At 37.8% G+C, this 18,431-nt stretch overlaps 1 protein-coding gene and 1 long non-coding RNA gene across 22 annotated transcripts in view; one reads left to right on the top strand and one right to left on the bottom strand.

The window, feature by feature from the left end:
* LOC309608715 overlaps positions 1 to 18,429 on the bottom strand; it is a 117,167-nt gene extending 98,738 nt beyond the window's left edge. The window contains exon 1 of the long non-coding RNA XR_014233081.1: positions 119 to 18,429. This is a non-coding gene — a long non-coding RNA (uncharacterized lncRNA). The remainder of the gene's footprint in view (positions 1 to 118) is intronic.
* The window catches only part of ERC1 (ELKS/RAB6-interacting/CAST family member 1), a 417,262-nt gene that overhangs the window by 171,020 nt on the left and 227,811 nt on the right, over positions 1 to 18,431 (top strand). The gene's annotated exons all lie outside the window — the stretch shown is intronic.

Genomic DNA, 18,431 nt, shown 5'->3' with positions numbered 1-18,431 from the left:
CAGATGGGTTTTGCACATTTTACAGATGAGGAAATGGTCTCAGAGAAATTGAATTACTTACCTACATGCACACAGCTTCCTTAGTGGCTCAGCTGTGATTTTTTTTTTAGAAATTCACGTTCTTTTTTATTTATTTATTTATTTATTTATGACTGTGTTGAGTCTTCGTTTCTGTGCGAGGGCTTTCTCTAGTTGCGGCAAGTGGGGACCACTCTTCGTCGCGGTGCGCAGGCCTCTCACCATCGCGGCCTCTCTTGTTGCGGAGCACAGGCTCCAGACGTGCAGGCTCAGTAATTGTGGCTCACGGGCCCAGTTGCTCCGTGGCATGTGGGATCTTCCCAGACCAGGGCTCGAACCCGTGTCCCCTGCATTGGCAGGCAGATTCTCAACCACTGCACCACCAGGGAAGCCCTCAGCTGTGATTTTAACTGAGACTCCCTGGATCTCTCGCCTGTCTGAATGAAAGTTTAAGTTTAGAGAATGCCATAGACGTGGTGGAAATCTCTAAAACTCCTGCCAAGACTGCTAGCCACTGCCAGGTTGTTTTTCTCTCATTATAGTTTCTAATTGGTATGATAGTGTTTATGCCACATTGCATAGCCACAGAAATCTTTACTGGAGAGATTTGGAGGAGTTATCTGTTATGTAGAAACCATTTTTAGGCTTTATAACAAATTCATTTCTGACCTGAAAATCTGACTTTTTAATTCCCTTTTTCATTCCTCTTTTATATAACTTTGATTATAAAATACATACTCCTTATAGAAACAGTGTAAATTTCCTCAAATATACCAACTTCTGAAAAAAGCAGCATACCAGTTTTCCCTCACCCTTGCCAATAACGGTTGATACTATAAATTTTCTTCCTCCGTTTTTATTTTTTAGTGCCAGTCTGATGGGTGGAAAATATTTAATTTTTGTTTTAATTTATATTTCTCTGATTACCAGTGAGGCAGAGTATTTTTTCATGTCTTATATTTTCATTTGTTTATTAATGTAATTAAATCTATCTCTGTCTTCCATGGTGGCTTTTTCCCTGTGGATTTTTTGCTTAGTTTATCCCCATTTTGAGAACATATAAATATTTACCTATAAATATTTTTAAGTTGTTTTGGGCTTTCATTTTTAACCTTTACTTTTTAATTTAAATAATTTTAGGGTAGTTTGTGCTGTGACGGTCTTATTTTTTTCTTCATTGCTAACAATTTCACTAGAGTATTTATAGAAAATTATTTCACTGCTCATAAGTTTGAATTGACATCTTTATGGTTTATGAAATTGTTTAATCATTAGGCTGTTTCTAGGATTTCAGTTCAACCTGCTTTCTGGACTAGGATCACATTGTTTTTAATTATAGAGAATATTTATTTGTTTTATAAGACAAGCCCTTCTTTATGGCAGCGCCTTACCCGTTTCATCTGTCTCATTCCCCCCACCCCCGCCAGATAATGGTTTCTGCTACCAGTCTGTCTTTGTAAACCGAAGCGTGCCCTTTTAATCTTCTGTCAGGTGTTACAGTAACACCAAAAGTGCTTTCATAGGTCATCTCTTGTTTCCTCTTTATATAACCCAACAGATAAGTGAATCAGATTATTTGTTTATATATTACATGTGGATAAAACGAATTTAGAGTGGATGAGTGACTTTTCCAAGGTGTCTCAGTAATTGACAGATATTCAGGTTATGAAAAATGATAGCTGACGGCCATATGCAAGATACACATGGATGCAATTCATTCAAATATGTGAAAAGAGCACTGGACTACAAGCGGGACGCTTTGGATCTGATCTCAGCTCTTTTACTCACTAGCTCTGCTACTTGTTTCTTAACTGTGTCATTGCAAATGACAACTCAGTGGTGGTGAGTATCCCTAGGACCCTACTGTGATCTCTAAATATGAGTCTCCACTGAAAGGCACTAGGGATTCTTGGAGAAATGGCTAATGGTAGAATCCGTGGGGGAGTAGGGGAGTAGAAGAGCAATTGTTTGAGGATTTGTATTTTTAAAAGTTCTCATTATCTGAATTTGTTTTTGTTTTAAATTTCTGAATATACATATGGGTCCATTACTGATGTTTTCATGAAATAGGTGAAGTGAAGGAAAGGAATTATTGTAGTATTTCCAGTATGGGCATAATAGTAATTCGAGGATTAAAAAATATTTTTTATCATGTTAAAAACAAATGCTTTATAACTAATGTTTTGAACTTTGATGAGTAATGAATATTTAATCTTTATCAGATGCCACCTTGGCTTCCAAAGATTAATTATGCTTATCATGTTAATAAACACACAGTGTATTTTCTTTTGTTTGTGAAGAGTAAAGCTTGGTTTAAACGAAAAGGTTCGTTTTTGCCTTTTGTTATTCAGTGACTGCCAGTTATGGTGTTAAGTTCATTGGTGACCTCACTCTTTCTGGTTACAGTTGGTCACAAAGCAGTGGTATTACTTTTTCATTTAACTTTCTTTATTCTGGAGAATACTATACATTTTAAAAAGTACATAAAGCACACACACACACTCACATGCACAGTGTGAATAATACATGTAAAGTGATTGTCTCAAGGAATTGGAATACTGCTGGCGTCCCAGAAATCATTTATATATTCCTTCCCAATCATCATTTCTTCCCTTCCTTCATTATTGTGACTTTTATTGTTCTTTGCTTTTCTTTACAACCTGTGTATATATTTTTAATAAGTATGGATTCATTTTGCATATTTTTGCTTTACGTAAATAGAGTGATCATATTTATTCTTTTGTGGCTTCTTTTGTTCAACATCATGTGTGAGGCTTATCCTTGACAGTTGTGCGTAGCATTTGCACATTCGTTGTCCTTGCTCTTCTGTGTGTTTTTTCTTTAATTCAAAATTCCATGTTTTATTTTGAAAGTGTTCTGAAAAAGTATCTTCATTTTGTTCTAATTTTCCATTTTTTAAAATACTTCAGGTGGAAATAAAAGTATTTCTTTTTGGCATAAAGTGAGTTTCGAGATAAGTTGTTACTTTGTTCTTGGCTCAACACATTAAAAGTGTCCTGAAGAGATTAAACAGATTCCTTACATATGAAATGAAAATGCTACCTGAGAATAGAGGGAATCACGGGATCTCACAGGCTCTAAACACTGCTGCTGTTTAGCATGGCCTTAGTTGTGAAGGCACTCGACTGCATCCTGTTTGTATTTTTGTGTTTTGAACAGTTATTACTATGATCTATATTAACTAGTCTCAAACTTTTTGGTTTTAGAAGCCCTTTTGTGCTCTTAATAATTTGTAAAGTCCCCAGAGCGATTTTTTTATGTAGGTTGTAGTTCTCATATACATATGCAGGTACTTACTGCCCCAGCTCTCCAATGTCTAGATGTATCTGAAGACACATCTCCAACAGTATTAAGATACATATACAGCTGACCCTTGAACAACACAGTTTTGAACTCGAGGACCCACTTATACACGGACAGTTTTCCGTAGTAAATACTGCAGTACCACACGGTCTGTGGTTTGAAGCCATGGATACAGAGGAACCTGCTATGCGGAGGGCTGACTATAATTGTACTCAGATTAAGCCCGTGTTGTTCACAGGTCATGTACGCAAGGTCATTTGCAGTATTGTACTAATTGCAAAGTATTGCAGACAACCTCATTGCTTATAGATAGGGGAGTGCTTGAATCCACTGTGGTGCGTCCACATTGGAGACTGGCAGCTCCAAAAAGGAATGAGGGAGATCTCTAACGAACTGATGCGGAGTGATTTCCAGGACATCTTGTCAAGCCGGGGCGGGGGGTGAGGGGTACACAAAAGACTGTCTGTAGTATGCTGCTCATTATGAGAGAACACACATATATATCTGATCTTTTTGCCAAAGAAAACAGGAACAATAATCTGGAAATGAAAGAGACCAGTTATCTAAGGGAGTGGTTGGGAGGGGATTAGTAGAAAGAAGGGGGAAGGGGATGGGGCTGGTAGGTTTGAGAAGAAAGTGACACTTCTCTTTACCCTTCTCAAAAACTAGATAAATAAAACCAGTCAAGGTGTGGGGTTGGGGGAACCCCAGAAGGAGTACAAACCCTAACAGATGAACCAGTTTTATAAATGAGTAACATAACTGCCCTCAAAGGGGTGGGGAAGAAGGGAACAGACCTAAGGAGCTTTGAAAGCCATTTTCTTGAATACTGTGAAGCTAAAGACAGAAGAACTGTACATAAATGTTGTAATAATAAAGAAATATATTGTAGATAATGAAGGCTGAATTTTTTCATTATTCAAGAAAGAATAGTGAAAAAGCACCTGGGGTGCTAGACTGGAATCAAATACTAGTAAGAACTCATGGTGTTCAATTTATATGCAGACAGGGAGGTATAGAGATGCTGATGTGTGTCTGCAAAATGCATAACCTCATTCCCATCGTGAGAAAATACCAGGCAAATCCAAATTCTGGGACTTTTTACAAAATAACTGAGCAGTATATTTAAAAATGTCAAGAATTTGAAAGACAGGGAAAGACAGACTGAGCACTGTTCTAGATGGATTGGAGGACACTTAGAAGAAATGTCAACTAAATGAAATGTGGGATCCTGGGTTAAATCCTGGAACAGATAAAGGACAGTAGGGGAAAACTGATGAAATTAGAATAAGATCTGTAGTTTGGTAAATAGTATTGTGCCAATGTGAATGTCCTAGCTTTGATCATTGTGCTGTGGTTATGTAAGCTCTTTACAGGAGGCTAGGTGAGGGGTGTATGGGAACGCTGTACTACTTTTGCAACTTTTCTGTATGTCTGTAAATAGTTCAGAATTAAAATTTTATTAAAAATAGTCATTGACTCTATATTTCCTCAGCACTTTTAAATCACCCACTTCACTTTCCCATCTCCTTTAAGCAAGTGGGTTATGAATTTCAGAAACATCTTACCACCAAACGTAATGATACAGGATAGATATCTTGGGCTTTTTTCATATACCATCTCTAAATTTGCAGTGCAGATATTATTGTGTTCTCCATATTGTTTGACATCCTAAAGCCACCATTTAACTTAGAATTCAGTTTAGCAAGTTGACTATTCCAAAGATTTGACCCAAATCTCAAAGCCATGATGATATCGATAATAGGCTGTTATTATTAGAGTTGATATGTCTTGACAAGTCTCTATCCCTCCAAGATATCAGGTTTAATTTTGCTCATTTTCTTTAGCCATACTTGATGTCTTGCATTTATTCAATATAAATTTATTGAATGCTCTCTAAGTGTAGAACTCTGTTGCTAAACTTTGGTCATGCAGTTACGAAAAGACATGTTCCCTGCCCTCTGGAGCATATTGTCTCATGGAGGAGAATATAGTGATAGAACTAAGTGAACAAGTAAGTAGAAACCATGGTAAGTGCTGTAAGGAAATAAACCGGGCATGTGAAAGATAGTGGGGGAGGGAAAGATGGTGGGCAGCAAATTTAGGTAGAGCCATCAGAGATGTCCCTTCTGAGGGTATGACATGAAGATGAGGCCTTAAAAAGCAAAGCAGAGGAAACAGGGTTTAAAGTGGAGGGAATCCCTAAGGTAAGAAAAACCTTACCTTAGGTTGTTCGAGGACCAGAGTGTGGTGAGTGAGGTAGAACACAGGCACCCATGTGTGTTAGTCATGCCGGACCTTGTAGGCCATGTATGAAGTTTAAATTTTATAAGTAGCAAAACACCTTAAGTAAAGATGGACAGGATTTGATTTGCATTTTGAGAGTACTGGTTTTTTTGCAGTATTTGGACAACGGATTAGAATGGGATAAGAGTGGTTATGAAGAAAGTGTATGTCAGTAAATATGTGTTGCACACCTGCTTTGTGTAAATAGTGATGATGAACAACGTCCCTCCTCCAAAGGAGCTCAGGTCATAGTAGGAGGCCCTGTAGTAATAATGAAGATGAGAGGTGATGATAGAGGTTTTTGGAGGCTCAGAAGAGAAAAGAGAGGGTGGATTTGAGATTTGTTACATTTAGGTAGAACAGGCAAGGATTTCTTGTGGGTTGAAATGTGGGCACTAAAGGAGAGGAAGGAAGGGGGATGGCTCCTAGGTTTCCTGGCACGTGGAACTGGGTGTGTGGCGATGCCCAGTGATGAGATGGGCGAACCCTGAGGGTGAGGTCAACAGGTTTCCAGGGAAAGAGAACAAGTCCATTTTCAACATGTGACTGTATCTGAGAGATATCCTAATGGAGATGTCAAGCCAGCAGTTGGAAGTGCAGATTTGAAGTTTAGAGAAGTCTGGTGTAGTTAAATTAATTTTGGAGACTTGAGCTTAAAAATCATATTTTAATCCATATGAATCAGATACCGTCTAGAGATAAAATATTGACAGAAGAAAATGGAGTTAGAGCTGAACCCTTAGGATCCTCACCGTTTAGAGCTGGGACAGACTAGGAGAGGGTGGTGCTCAAAAGGAAACTAAAATGAAGAGGCCAGTTGAAGCAGGAGAGTTGAAAAGGCCAGTTGAAAAGGAGAGTATAGCATCACTGAAGGCAGGAGAGGATTGTTAATGCCGCTGAGAGGCTGAGAAAGAGGACAGCATCGTGTGTGGTCTGATCCAGTGTATCCAGGATGGTCAAGAGAGAAAGTACCCAGCGATCCCCCCTGCTCTGGGGAAAGGGGTGCCTTACATTCTGCCCTGTTGACCTTGGGCATAGTAGAGGGTCCCACATCAATCCAGATACTTGCCTTGGCCAGTATTTCTGTCACACGCTCACCAAAATTCACTGCCCCTCGCAAGATCTTTGGAATATCTTAGGTATATGTGTGACTATTCTAAGACGTGGTTATACAATGGGTATTTAAAGAGTTTCTGCCATGGTCCTTGCATACTAACATTTAAACTATTTTACAATTCCAGTTGATATTCACAAATAAAGGACATGAATGATAAAAGCAATGAGGCACAGATTGGTGACAGGCCTTTCCTACTATCATGTTTTCCTACTATAATGTTTTTCGATTATAGCGCCTCTTCTGTTGACAGTCTGCATTGAATTTTGCCAGGCTTTCTGTTTCCACTACTCAAGAACTTAGCTCTGTATTAGTTACATATAGATCTGAGTTGTTTCATTCACATTTTCTGTAAGCCATGTTTCACTGCAATTGGCTACATCAGATTTCAGAATAATCTGTGGTTATCCTCAGTAAACATTTATTGAGTGCCCGTTGTGGAATTGTCATTCTGCTGAGTGCTGTGAGGATATAGAGATAAATAAGAATTTTTTTCCCCTTGTGAACATTAGATACGCTTATTAAAACATTTTTTTGTGCTGGATATGTGAAAAGATGTGCTGTGGTGGAGGGTATAAGTAATTGCTGTGTGGAGAGCTGGAGTTAGGTAAATCCCAGCAACAAGAGCCTCCCAAATAAGCATTATATGGAAGCATAATCTTAGCTGATTTGACTGATGGTCATTTTGGGATTAGAAAAGCTTTGTACTGAAAGCCTACCCATCTTTTAAGGTTCAGATCAAATGTTCCCTCCCTTGTAAAGCCTGCCTAAATCCTTGCAGTGGGAATTAATCGCACTCTGTGTTGCAGTTCCATTACAGCTTGTTTCTGCTTTGATTTCAAGGCTTATTTTCTTACCTTGTATTATATGCTGTTAGTTTGTGTGTTGTTTCCCTGTATATTTGAGTTTGGGAACCCTGTCTTGGTACTTTGCCCATTGTTGGTTCTCTATAAAATTGTTTATTGATTTCAGTTGCATCAATAGATGTCAAGACCTCTCATTCACAAGCATCTTAGCCTGCCCTTGGGAGCTTCCTGTCAACCAAATCCTTTAAGTATTTCTAGCCTCATTTTTAGGTGAGATACTCACTAGCATAGCTACTCTATTCTATACAACCTGATAGTGTTGGTGTTCCTTAAATATAGTTTATTGGTTTTCTAATTTATGCTCTTCTACTTATGCAGTCTTCTTCCTGTGGATGTCCAGTTTTACTGCCTGAAGATTCTGGCTTAAAATTAACTTTTGTTGATGAACTCTACCCTGTTCTTGTTATTGTCTTATCTGTTGTTCCTCAGCCTGTACGTTTAACTATATTTTATTGTTTTATATCTTTCAATACATTGTTTTAGAATTGTTCCTGTGTGATTTAATCATTTTTCTCCGCCCCCACCCCCCGACTAATTTATATCTCCCTTAGGTTAAGGGCTATTTTTAAAATTTCTTTCTAGCCTTTCTTAATCTTTTACAGAGGCAGCTGTTCATTAATTACAGCTACAATTATTGTTATAAGTAATAAAAATTAAAAATTTAGTTACAAATTTAAAAAATTTTGTATAATGATATTATATTTAGCACCCTAATATTCTGTAAAATTTCACGGGTTACCCTCTAAGGGCCTCACATATTTTAACAAAGGAAATGCCATCTTCCCTTGGTTCAGGATGTTTACCTTTTATATTTTTATTCTTTCAGCAGTGACACTTTGTCTTTTGACAGAACTGCAGGTTCTAATACGGCAAAGCAGACTGAACTGGGGGTGGTGGCTCATATCAGTAGTGGTTTGGTGCTTTGTTTTTATTTATGACAAAGATAAGTATCTGAATTTAACCTTGAGAGAGAGGACTGTCAGGGAGATTAATGGGACTGCTGAAAGAACATTGTGAGCCAGCTCTCCTGAGACCAATGACTATTAAGAATAAAGTTCAAAGAAAGTGAAAACAATAGAAATAGGTATGGGGAAAGCAGCTTTACATGTATTTAGGCATATTCTCCTCTTAGATGCAGAATCAGTGAAACATTTGTGTTTTTCTTTACAGTTGTATTTTATTTGCTCTACCTACAAAAATTTTTTTTCTTCCATTTTGGTAAGAGATTTTTTTTTTTCTTTCTTTCTGAAATGAAGACCACTTATCCTTGCTTTTCCCATTGACCATGGGGATAATGGTTTAAGGTAACCTTTTAAAAAATTGATTATCTGACATCCTTCCAGAAATAGTATGTGATGTGTCACATGCAAGATACCTCTGATGTATTAATGTTCTTCTTGTTTTTGTAAAAATAAATTTTGATTTCTTCTTAACAGACCTTCTTGACCTATTTAAAGATTTAATTCTATATCCTTTCTTCCCTTTGGATTAGTTTTTTTCTTAGGGCTTTTTCTGTCTAGCATATGAGCATAAGTGGGTTTTTATGGGGTTCTCAACAAATATTAAATGGAGTTAGGGATTATATAGGAAAAGAGTACATACAAATCAGCATCTGTTTTTACAACCCTGTGGATAGTTGCTGAAATTAACTTGAAAATTGTGTTTTCCTGCAGGTAAAGCACCTACTCATATTGTTGGCACATGTGCAAATTTTTAAAGCTTTTGGCTCAAACTGTGCCACTTCTTACCATTTAGGAAAAAAGCAAAACAAGTCTTAAAATGACTTTAAGAAATTCTGCCATGTTTGAAATGTCCTCAATAGACATGTTTTCCTCTGGACAAAATTCAGTTCCATTTGATAGCCAATGAAATTTACTGAAAGAATGTTTATTGATAGTACGATTGTGTAGCCTACTAAGCTATTACCTGCAGTTAAGTTTAGCCCTCTTCTATGGGGACTTTTAATCACATCATTTGAGCCTTATTTCAGGAATGCTCCCCATAAAACAGTAAGTGGTTAAAGTTACATTTGTCATGAAATTTCTCACAAGTACTAGGGTCTCACTTCAGTGAAACATATGGTTTAATCCTTTCCTTTGTGTTATTGTGGAAACTCCTCCTTTGCATTTGGAAAGTAGAATCTCCAAAGGGATTCCTTTTATTTTTAAGAGAGAGCAGAAACAGGTGTATATATAGCACCTTTGCCAAGACCTCAAAAGGCAAGAGACAGCCTCTTATGGACCACATCAATTGTTTATTATATTAAGTAAAAGACTGTCTTTGGGGTTTTGGGGGAAGACTTTGAAAATTTGTGCTTGTTCTTTTTAGTAAGCATTACTGATCAGAGGAGACGTGTCCTACGATTTGGTAAACCCCATGTCCTTGCCTGAGCTTCTTTCTGTTACCAGCTACCAGAATTTTCAAGATGAGAACCTGGCCAGTCTATGTGGGATATTTGTACTCGATGCTCCATAAAAGTTATTTATATAAAGCATCATTTTATATATATATGTTTCCATTTCCTTAATGAAATGCATCTGCTTTTGTTTTGACTTTGATTTTTAACAATTTGAACTGTGAGAGATGTTTGAGGGACTTTAAAGAGAACAGGGGGAGAAAATATCTTTACATTTGAACCCAAAGCATTTCCTTAAACCAGAAAGTGGTTGGTGTGTAACCAAATTCTGTCTCTGTGTTAGGCTAGCTTTCTTTTCTTAAAATTGACTTCATCAATGCATCTGGCTTCAACTTTTCCTCCCCACTAAGCATCTGAGCAGTTGGTAATTGAATTCTGACCTGTTGAATGATTTTAATGAAATCTTCCGCATGTGTATTTATGTTTGAGGGATGGGGAGGAGGTATAGTGGTGGGGTTGAAGGTGATGAAGAAGGAAGCATGGTCTCTTCACAGTAAGGATAATGGATAGCAGTTAACATTAATATCTTTCAGAGCATGTTAAACTCTCTGGTAAGTGGTGTTTACCCCAGAGGAAGTGGCTCTTAATGTTAAGCTGAGGGAATGACCTCCACTGGCAGGGCCAGGGCAGGGGGATGAGTGGACGTGGGGGGCTGTTCCCTCAGATATTCATGAAATCTGCAGTGACCTTCCTTCTGCTGCTGAGAAAAGCTTAATGAGATCTGTCTGTATCAAGTGATTTCTTTTTATGTTACTGTATAGTGAGCCTTTTTTTTTTTCTTTAATTTTGAGGGAGCTATTTGAAGAGAACAAAAAATTAATTTTTAATTGCTGTTGTTCCTTTTTTCCTTTTGCCTTTGCTTTTCTTATTGAATGTTTGATCTGAAGGCAAGGCAGTGGGGAGTAGAGTCTTACAGCTGGTTTATAGCTGATGTTGACAGAGCTGATGTCAAGAAGTAAAGTTCAGAGGAGTGTTTTAGGGGAGTGGGATTATGGGATTTGCTAAAGGGTCCGGTCCAGTCTTCTTCTTCAGTTGCCTGAGTGAAGTTACAGCTGTCACAGCTTTTGCCCTAATCTTGTTTGAGTATAGGAGGCTCCTTGTTTAAAGATATGAGGAATTCTTTGGTAGCTTCCCCTTTCCTCTCATTCTCCCTCTACCATCCCCCCAAAACTAGTCACAAAAACCACCTGCGTTGAACCCTTTCCTCTGTGAATGAAGTGGTCTCATTGGACCCCAGCTAATAAGTAGAGTTGGCGTAAAGAGTAGACTTAATTATCATCAAAATTCATGAGGGATCAGGAGTTTATAGAGGGCTTTACTCAGTGGGAGCCAGCAAGACTCTGAATATTTCATTCTCATATTTTCTTAAAAAACTGGCTTGATTCCCCAAAAATGTGGAGGCTAAACGTATTAATAAACCTCTATTGTATAGCTCTCTAAACATTGACCCAGTAATTTTTTTCAGTTAAACTTTGATTGACTGGCATATTGTTGTGTATTCTTAGGACTGAACTGTCATTGAATTAGGTTGGGTTACTCTAATGTTTACCATAATCACAAGAAAACATGTCTCATTAGAACTCAGTCCAGTTACAGACTTTCTTCTAAATAATTCCTGACAGAATGCATATTTTGCTGATCTCATATCCAATCATGTGCTGACCCATAACCCAATTTTGTGATGTCTTCTGAATGTCTGCCTTTTACATTTTAGGTATGTTTGGATTTCGTTTTAATCTAGTATCATTTGGGTTCCACTTTAATATAATCTCATAACAAAAGCTGTGTCTTTGTAGTAAAGGCTCTGTTATCCTAACAGTTATTTTTCTCTCAGAAGCAGTTTTGTTAATCACTGTTTTCATTCTTCCTTGCTTCGTTGATAATCCAGTTTTCTTGTACTGGAGCTATATCCTCGGGTACCATGAAAATCATCTTCCAAGGTGGCCCCAGAGCATCCTTACCTCTTGGTATTTGTGGCCTTGTGTCGTCTTGTGGCAGGGTTAGCCTTTGTGCGCAGTAGGAAGTGTCAGATGCGATGATATGTGACTTCTGAAGCCGGGTCACAAGAGACATGAACGCCCTGCCTTGCTCTCCAGGGTCACCTGCTCTGAGGAATGCCAGGTGCCGTGTGGAGAGGAGCAGAGGCCCCTTGCCAGTGGTCATCACCAACTTGCCAACCATGTAAGGGGAAGCAGAGGACTGAATCCTGGCAGACATCTCAGCTGTCCCCCAGTGAGAGAACCTGGAACCAGACTGTTAGGTTAAGCTGCTCTTGAGTTTCTGACCCACAGAAACTCTGTGAGACAAAAAATGTTCGCTGTTCTTTTAAGCTGCTAAGTATTGAGGTAACTTGTTATATTGATATAATAAATAGCTAACGTAGGCACTTTATATCCTAGGTACTAAAGTGATCTGCCACATGCCTGAATTTTTCTTTTTCCTTTCAATTCACAGTTTGGTTTTCTCTGTTGATAGCACAGTAAGTGCTATTTGAATTTCTTTTACTCATGTTATCACTGCAGTAATTTTCAATCACTTGTTAGAGCTTTTGACAGTGTTTTCCATAAGGATTCTCACCTAGTACCTCATATTTATGTGCTAACAGGCTATGAACCAAGAGAAGAGTTATGAATTTATGTAAAACATGGTGTGTTGTATAGCCTTTTATAGAAACATTTCATATGTAAAAACTTGAGTGGTGTCCAGTGGAAATACAATGTGAGCACACGTATAATTTTGCATTTTCTAATAGCATCATTAAAAAAACTAAAAGGAAACAGATGACTTTAATTTTAATAATGTACTTAATCCAGTATATCCAAAATATTACCGTTTCAACATATAATCAATGTGAAGATTTTTTTTTTTTTAATTTACTTATTTATTTATTTTTAATTTTGGCTGTGTTGGGTCTTCGTTTCTGTGCGAGGGCTTTCTCTAGTTGTGGTGAGCGGGGGCCACTCTTCATCGCGGTGCGCGGGCCTCTCACTATCGTGGCCTCTCTTGTTGGGAGCACAGGCTCCAGACGCGCAGGCTCAGCAGTTGTGGCTCACGGGCCCAGTTGCTCCGCGGCATGTGGGATCTTCCCAGACCAGGGCTCGAACCCGTGTCCGCTGCATTGGCAGGCAGACTCTCAACCACTGCACCACCAGGGAAGCCCAATGTGAAGATTATTAATGAAATATTTTACATTCCTTTTTTTGGGGAGGTAGTAAGTCTTTAGAATTTATAGCACATCTTAGTTTGGACACATTGTAAGTGCTCATTAGCTACATGTGGCTAGTGGCTGTGTTGCATTGGACAAGACAAATGAGAAGCTATGACTTTATTCCAGGCTAGCTGCAAATCAGTAATGCGTATAAACAACAGGAATGAAGTTCTCGAACTTAACTTTAATCTCTGTCTACATTTAGTCCCAGTGAGTCATCTTTCTGCTTTCTGGATGCCTCAGAGCCTTCAAGCCTGTGGATCATCCCAGGGATAGAAGGCGTTAGGGATCTCGGAGGTTCTGTGTAGATTCCTCCAGGATTACAGACTTGAGCGGCGTGGCTGCCTCATGGTTTATGTTGAAGATGGGTGAATGTGGACTTTTTGAAAGAGAAAGTCTAGTTAAGACTGTAAAGCACATTCAGGGCCTTAGGCTGTGCCTGGTACAATCACTCTCAGAGCCACCAAGGAGTACTTGGCGGGGGCTCAGCACAACCCCTACTTCCTCGAGCCTGGGCCTGAGAGCAGGAGTGTACCGAGTCTGTTGTGTTTCACGGTTTCTGAGGTCCACCACTTTACCAAGTGACATTTTATTGCATCACACATATTCAGAGAAGCTGGTGGTCACTGTCACTTCTGCTCAAAGTTAGGGCAGTGAACAGATGAGAGATTTTTCTCTTCAAACCAAAACACACTGTTAAGTATAGTATAGATGAGCAGTTTTATCACCAGAATTCTGTGTCAAACTCTATTACCGAAATCTACTCACTACTATTTTTGTAGGTATGTGTATGTATATATGTGTGTGTGTGTTTGTGTGTGTGTGTGTGTGTGTGTGTGTGTGTGTATGAAACCATTTGCACAGAAAAGGGGACGGGGGACAGTTTTGAAAGCTCTTGGCTTGGTGCCTCAGACCTCGGCTGTTGAGATGTTTAAGCTTTAGACATCTTCAGAATCTATGGGTAATAGCAGAACTTATGGCAACATTATCATTCCTTTAAAAAATGTTATTATTTGGAGTATCCCACAGTTACCTAAAGACTGGAAAGGAATTTATCATCATCATTTTCACCCACTCATGCAAATTATTGGCATGAAGAAATTCACAGGACTTTTTAAAAATTTTATTTTATTCAAGTCTAGTTGATTTACAATGTTGTGTCAATTTCTGCTGTACAACGGTGACTCAGTTATACATGTACATTCTTTTTCATATTCTTTTCCATTATGGTTTATCAGAGGACATTGAATATAGTTCCCTGTGCTGTACAGTAGGAGCTTATTGTTTATCCATTCTCTGTATAATAGTTTGCATCTGCTCATCCCAGACTCCCCATCCCTCCGTCTCCCGTCCCCCCCACCCCCTTGGCAACCACAAGTCTGTTCTCTGTGTCTTCACAGGACTTTTGAAGAGAAAACTGAAGAGTACAGTGGCTTAAAATTCATACTTTTTTTTTTTTTAACTTTTATTCCTTTTTGCCGTTAGCACTGACTTGTGACACACTTGTCCGGTCAGCTCTTCTCTTTCCATGATAAATAGTTAATATGTTTAGAGTATCAGTATCTGAAATAGTCACCGCATTTATAACTATTTCCAAAAGTTCTCTATATTCTTATTAATTTACTTGGCAGTGTGCGCTATTCTTTTAACATTTTTAATTTCATTTTGATTTTTTTCAGAACAATATATATTTATATCGTATACAAAGCAAGGCAGTACTGCACGGCTCATCTGCCTCGTTCTTGTCTAACCTTGATTCCTGCCCCTCGGAGACGACCTCTTTCACCTCTTTGGGTTGTTTCTTCTGCTGTTTACTTCCACTTTTTTATTGTTATTTGATTATTTTTCGCATTTGGACATTAGTTATGTACTGACTTCTTATCCTGAGTGATGAGGAATTGGCTTTTTTACACACGTCACCCCACACTCTTCCCTCTCTGTCTTTCCAATATAGTTATATCAAGTTTTGCATTATTGTGACCAAGGCACGTAGTGTATTACGACTTCATTTCCTTTATTGGACTTGTAGTTTTTCCTGGTGGTGGTAATTGGTTTGTTTGTTTTATTAGTTATTTGTATACATATCACCAGTTTATTCCCAGAGTCCTTTCTCCAACCATGACATTCCTCCCAATATTGTTACTGTTGTAAAATACATCATCCCTTATTAATTAACCTCAGGTAATCTCTACATGCACTTTTTTCTTGGAAACATCTTTCCTGGAGTTTCTGTCCTCTACTTCAAACTGTACTTATTCTCCAGGCTTGTTGTCACCTCCACAGTTCCCTTCACCATGCATTTGAGACAGAGCACAGACCTGGTAGCTCTCTGAGAGTCTGTGACGTGGGGTAAAGTTTTTCAGACTTTGCATTCCACCCTCACATTAGATTGATAGTTTGGATGTAGAATTCTATATCAGAAGTCATCTTTCCCTTGGAGTTTTAAAGGTCATCGCCTCAATTGTCTTCTAGTTTTCTGTGTTGCCATTAAAAATTCCACTGCCTTCCATTTTTTTATTCTTTGTGGGTGATCATTTTTGGCCTTTCTAAACTTTTTAAGATCTTTTCTTTTCTCTAGTATTCTAAACGTTACAAAAAAGTACCCATATTATAATCTAAGTGCAGAAAAATGTATTTAATCTTGAAGAAACAGTGAGGACAAGAAAGAATAATTATAAATATGACCTAGCAGTGTGGTTAGGGCTCCAATATTTGTAGAACTAAAAGGTTCTATTTATTTCTGGCATTGGCTCAATATTTTATTAAATGAAACAGATTCAAGGTTTTGTTCAGTACAAAGGAAACTTCCTTGGTTTGCCTTAGCAGATATCTGTTAAGATTCCAAAAACAAAACTGGAGCCAAATTTTATTCACTATATGGTTTCAGTAGTTGGACTTTGTTAAAGATGGTGGGGGGTATTTGATTTGCTATCTTCATTTTTCTCGTTACTGCCCTGGTTTAATATGATTTCCTTAGAGCAGATGGTCCCATACTTAGTTTTATACTGAGATGTAACATGACTTACAGTATCTCATAAAAATTATTCAACAGTCTTCTCCTTTTCTTTTTATTTGTGGTTTCACTTGGCTTCTGTTTTTTGTTTTTGTCATGGAGAAAGATTTTGAACCAGGCTTTGCCATTAGGTCCAGAAAACTTTTAAATAAATGACCTTGCACACATAGCTCATCTGGTAGACTCTGGTTTTAACACTGGTTTCAGGGAAACTTTCAGTATGAAAACCTGCACTGATCATCTGCCGTATGACAAATTACTAATTATTCTCGCTCTAAAAAAAAGTTTTACTGATAAAGCCTCAAAGCTGTTTTTTGGCCCGTGCAGAAGAGCAAGTAAACCTGTTTGCTTGAAATTGGGTTCCTGGGAAGTTATTTGGAATAACTTTTTCAGCCTCATTTTAGGTTAGGATACCAGAAGCCTCTCAGGAGATCTCCAGAAGACAGTTTAAGGGTGAAGGATGCAGTAGGCTGGACATAAACATAATACTGAGGTATTCACAGCTAATTGATAACGGGAAACATTTGTGTTTCTATTTGCTTACAGGAATCTGTAATTCAGAATCCCGTGTTACCACAGATGTAGTTATTCATTAGAGAATTTGACAGGACTGCGCCGATCATTGCATCCATTCCTTTCCACTTAATCTTTCTGTTACATTTCATTTTCTTTGAATCAAGAGAAACTATGTTGGACTTTGTTTTCACGGGAGTCATCCCTTGTCTCTCTCTGCTTGGCCTCGTTGTAGAAACCCTTATTGTACTCCGCTGTTAATGGCAAGCAAACTGGAAGCATTTAGATTTCAACAAAGAGCATTTTTTGATGTAGCTAAACTGCCCTGCATAAAACAGAACCTTACTTAGGGACTAACTCAGAGTATTTTATAACATTATCTCCGAGAAGAATGAAAACTTACAAAAAAAAAAAAATGAACATACATCATCAAAATGTGAATATTCTTTTTCCTAAATCTCTTTTTTTTAATTGAGAAAAATGGGAGAGAGCAAAAGATATAACAACTTTTTATTAGGAAGGATGTTAAATAATAGATGCCATTCCATCAAAGTTGGGAGAAAAATCTGACTTACCTTTGAGAGATTTCAGTTCTAGATTTCTGAAGACAGAGTTGTCATAAAAGGACTTTCTTGTACTTTGTACTTATGAAAACTGAACTACAATAAGATCAAATAAGAGTTGCATAGATAAAAGACAAAATCCTTTGGTATCTTTTGCTGGTATGAGTGTTCAGAAAGTTGGAGAATGAATGGACAAATCTTGTTCTTTGTTTCATCTATTAATAAAAGGCAGCACTTTATTCTTAGTCTTCTGGTTCTGTAAGAATTTAAAGAAGAAATGCTTAGAATAATCTGATGAATCCAGTTCTTCATACTACTTGAAAACTGTTTCATTTATTCTTCTTATTTTAAGATCGTCTATCTTACATGATTTTAAAGTCCTGTAGGATTTTGTTTGTCTTTCTGGTAGAAATCCATATTTACCTCCCCAAAAGTTACTTCTTAGACTTGTGTAGAATATTAGGCCTAGTGGGTTTTGGTTGTCTAACCAAATTACTCATCCTTAACCAGACCAGTTACTTACCACCAGTTATTTTTAGTTTTCTTATATGAGACTGAGAGAAAACTTTACTCTCTTGAATTCATTAGGAAAAATCTCCTTTTGCATTTCTTTTTTAAAAAATGAATTTGCCAACAATTGTCTGTATGTAGCATATAATCTGACTGATCATGATGTTTACTTAACTTTTTCATCTAGGCTTAACTTTGCAGGGAGAGAATGTTTAGCTATTGAGCCTTGTGACTTAGGCTTCATCAAAGCTGGCTTTAAGCCCAGTTTAGAGAGTAATTCAAAAACAGCTTTGCATTTTTAAATAATCAAGCCCCTGCTGCCTATCTGCCTAACACAAACAATTTTCTTCTGTGTGTTATGGAGAAAGTCCATCACAGGTTTCTCTTGCTTAACTAACTTGACCCTTTGCTCTTAATAATATACTTCTTCAACCTCTTTACGTCTTTCTTCCCCTGTTTTATTCTTTCCTTTGTGTCCATATCTTTTTGGCCTAGATGTACTTCTGAAGGGAAGAACATTTTATAAGCACATAGCCCTTTCTTGATAAATGGGCTCTCCTTGAGTTAATTAGTCTCCTTCACCTGGTCTTCCGTCGTTTT

Source organism: Balaenoptera borealis, assembly GCF_965194805.1.
Source record: "Balaenoptera borealis genome assembly, chromosome: 13".
NCBI classification, from domain to species: Eukaryota; Metazoa; Chordata; class Mammalia; order Artiodactyla; family Balaenopteridae; genus Balaenoptera; species Balaenoptera borealis.
This window is presented reverse-complemented; position numbering and strand designations above follow the sequence as displayed.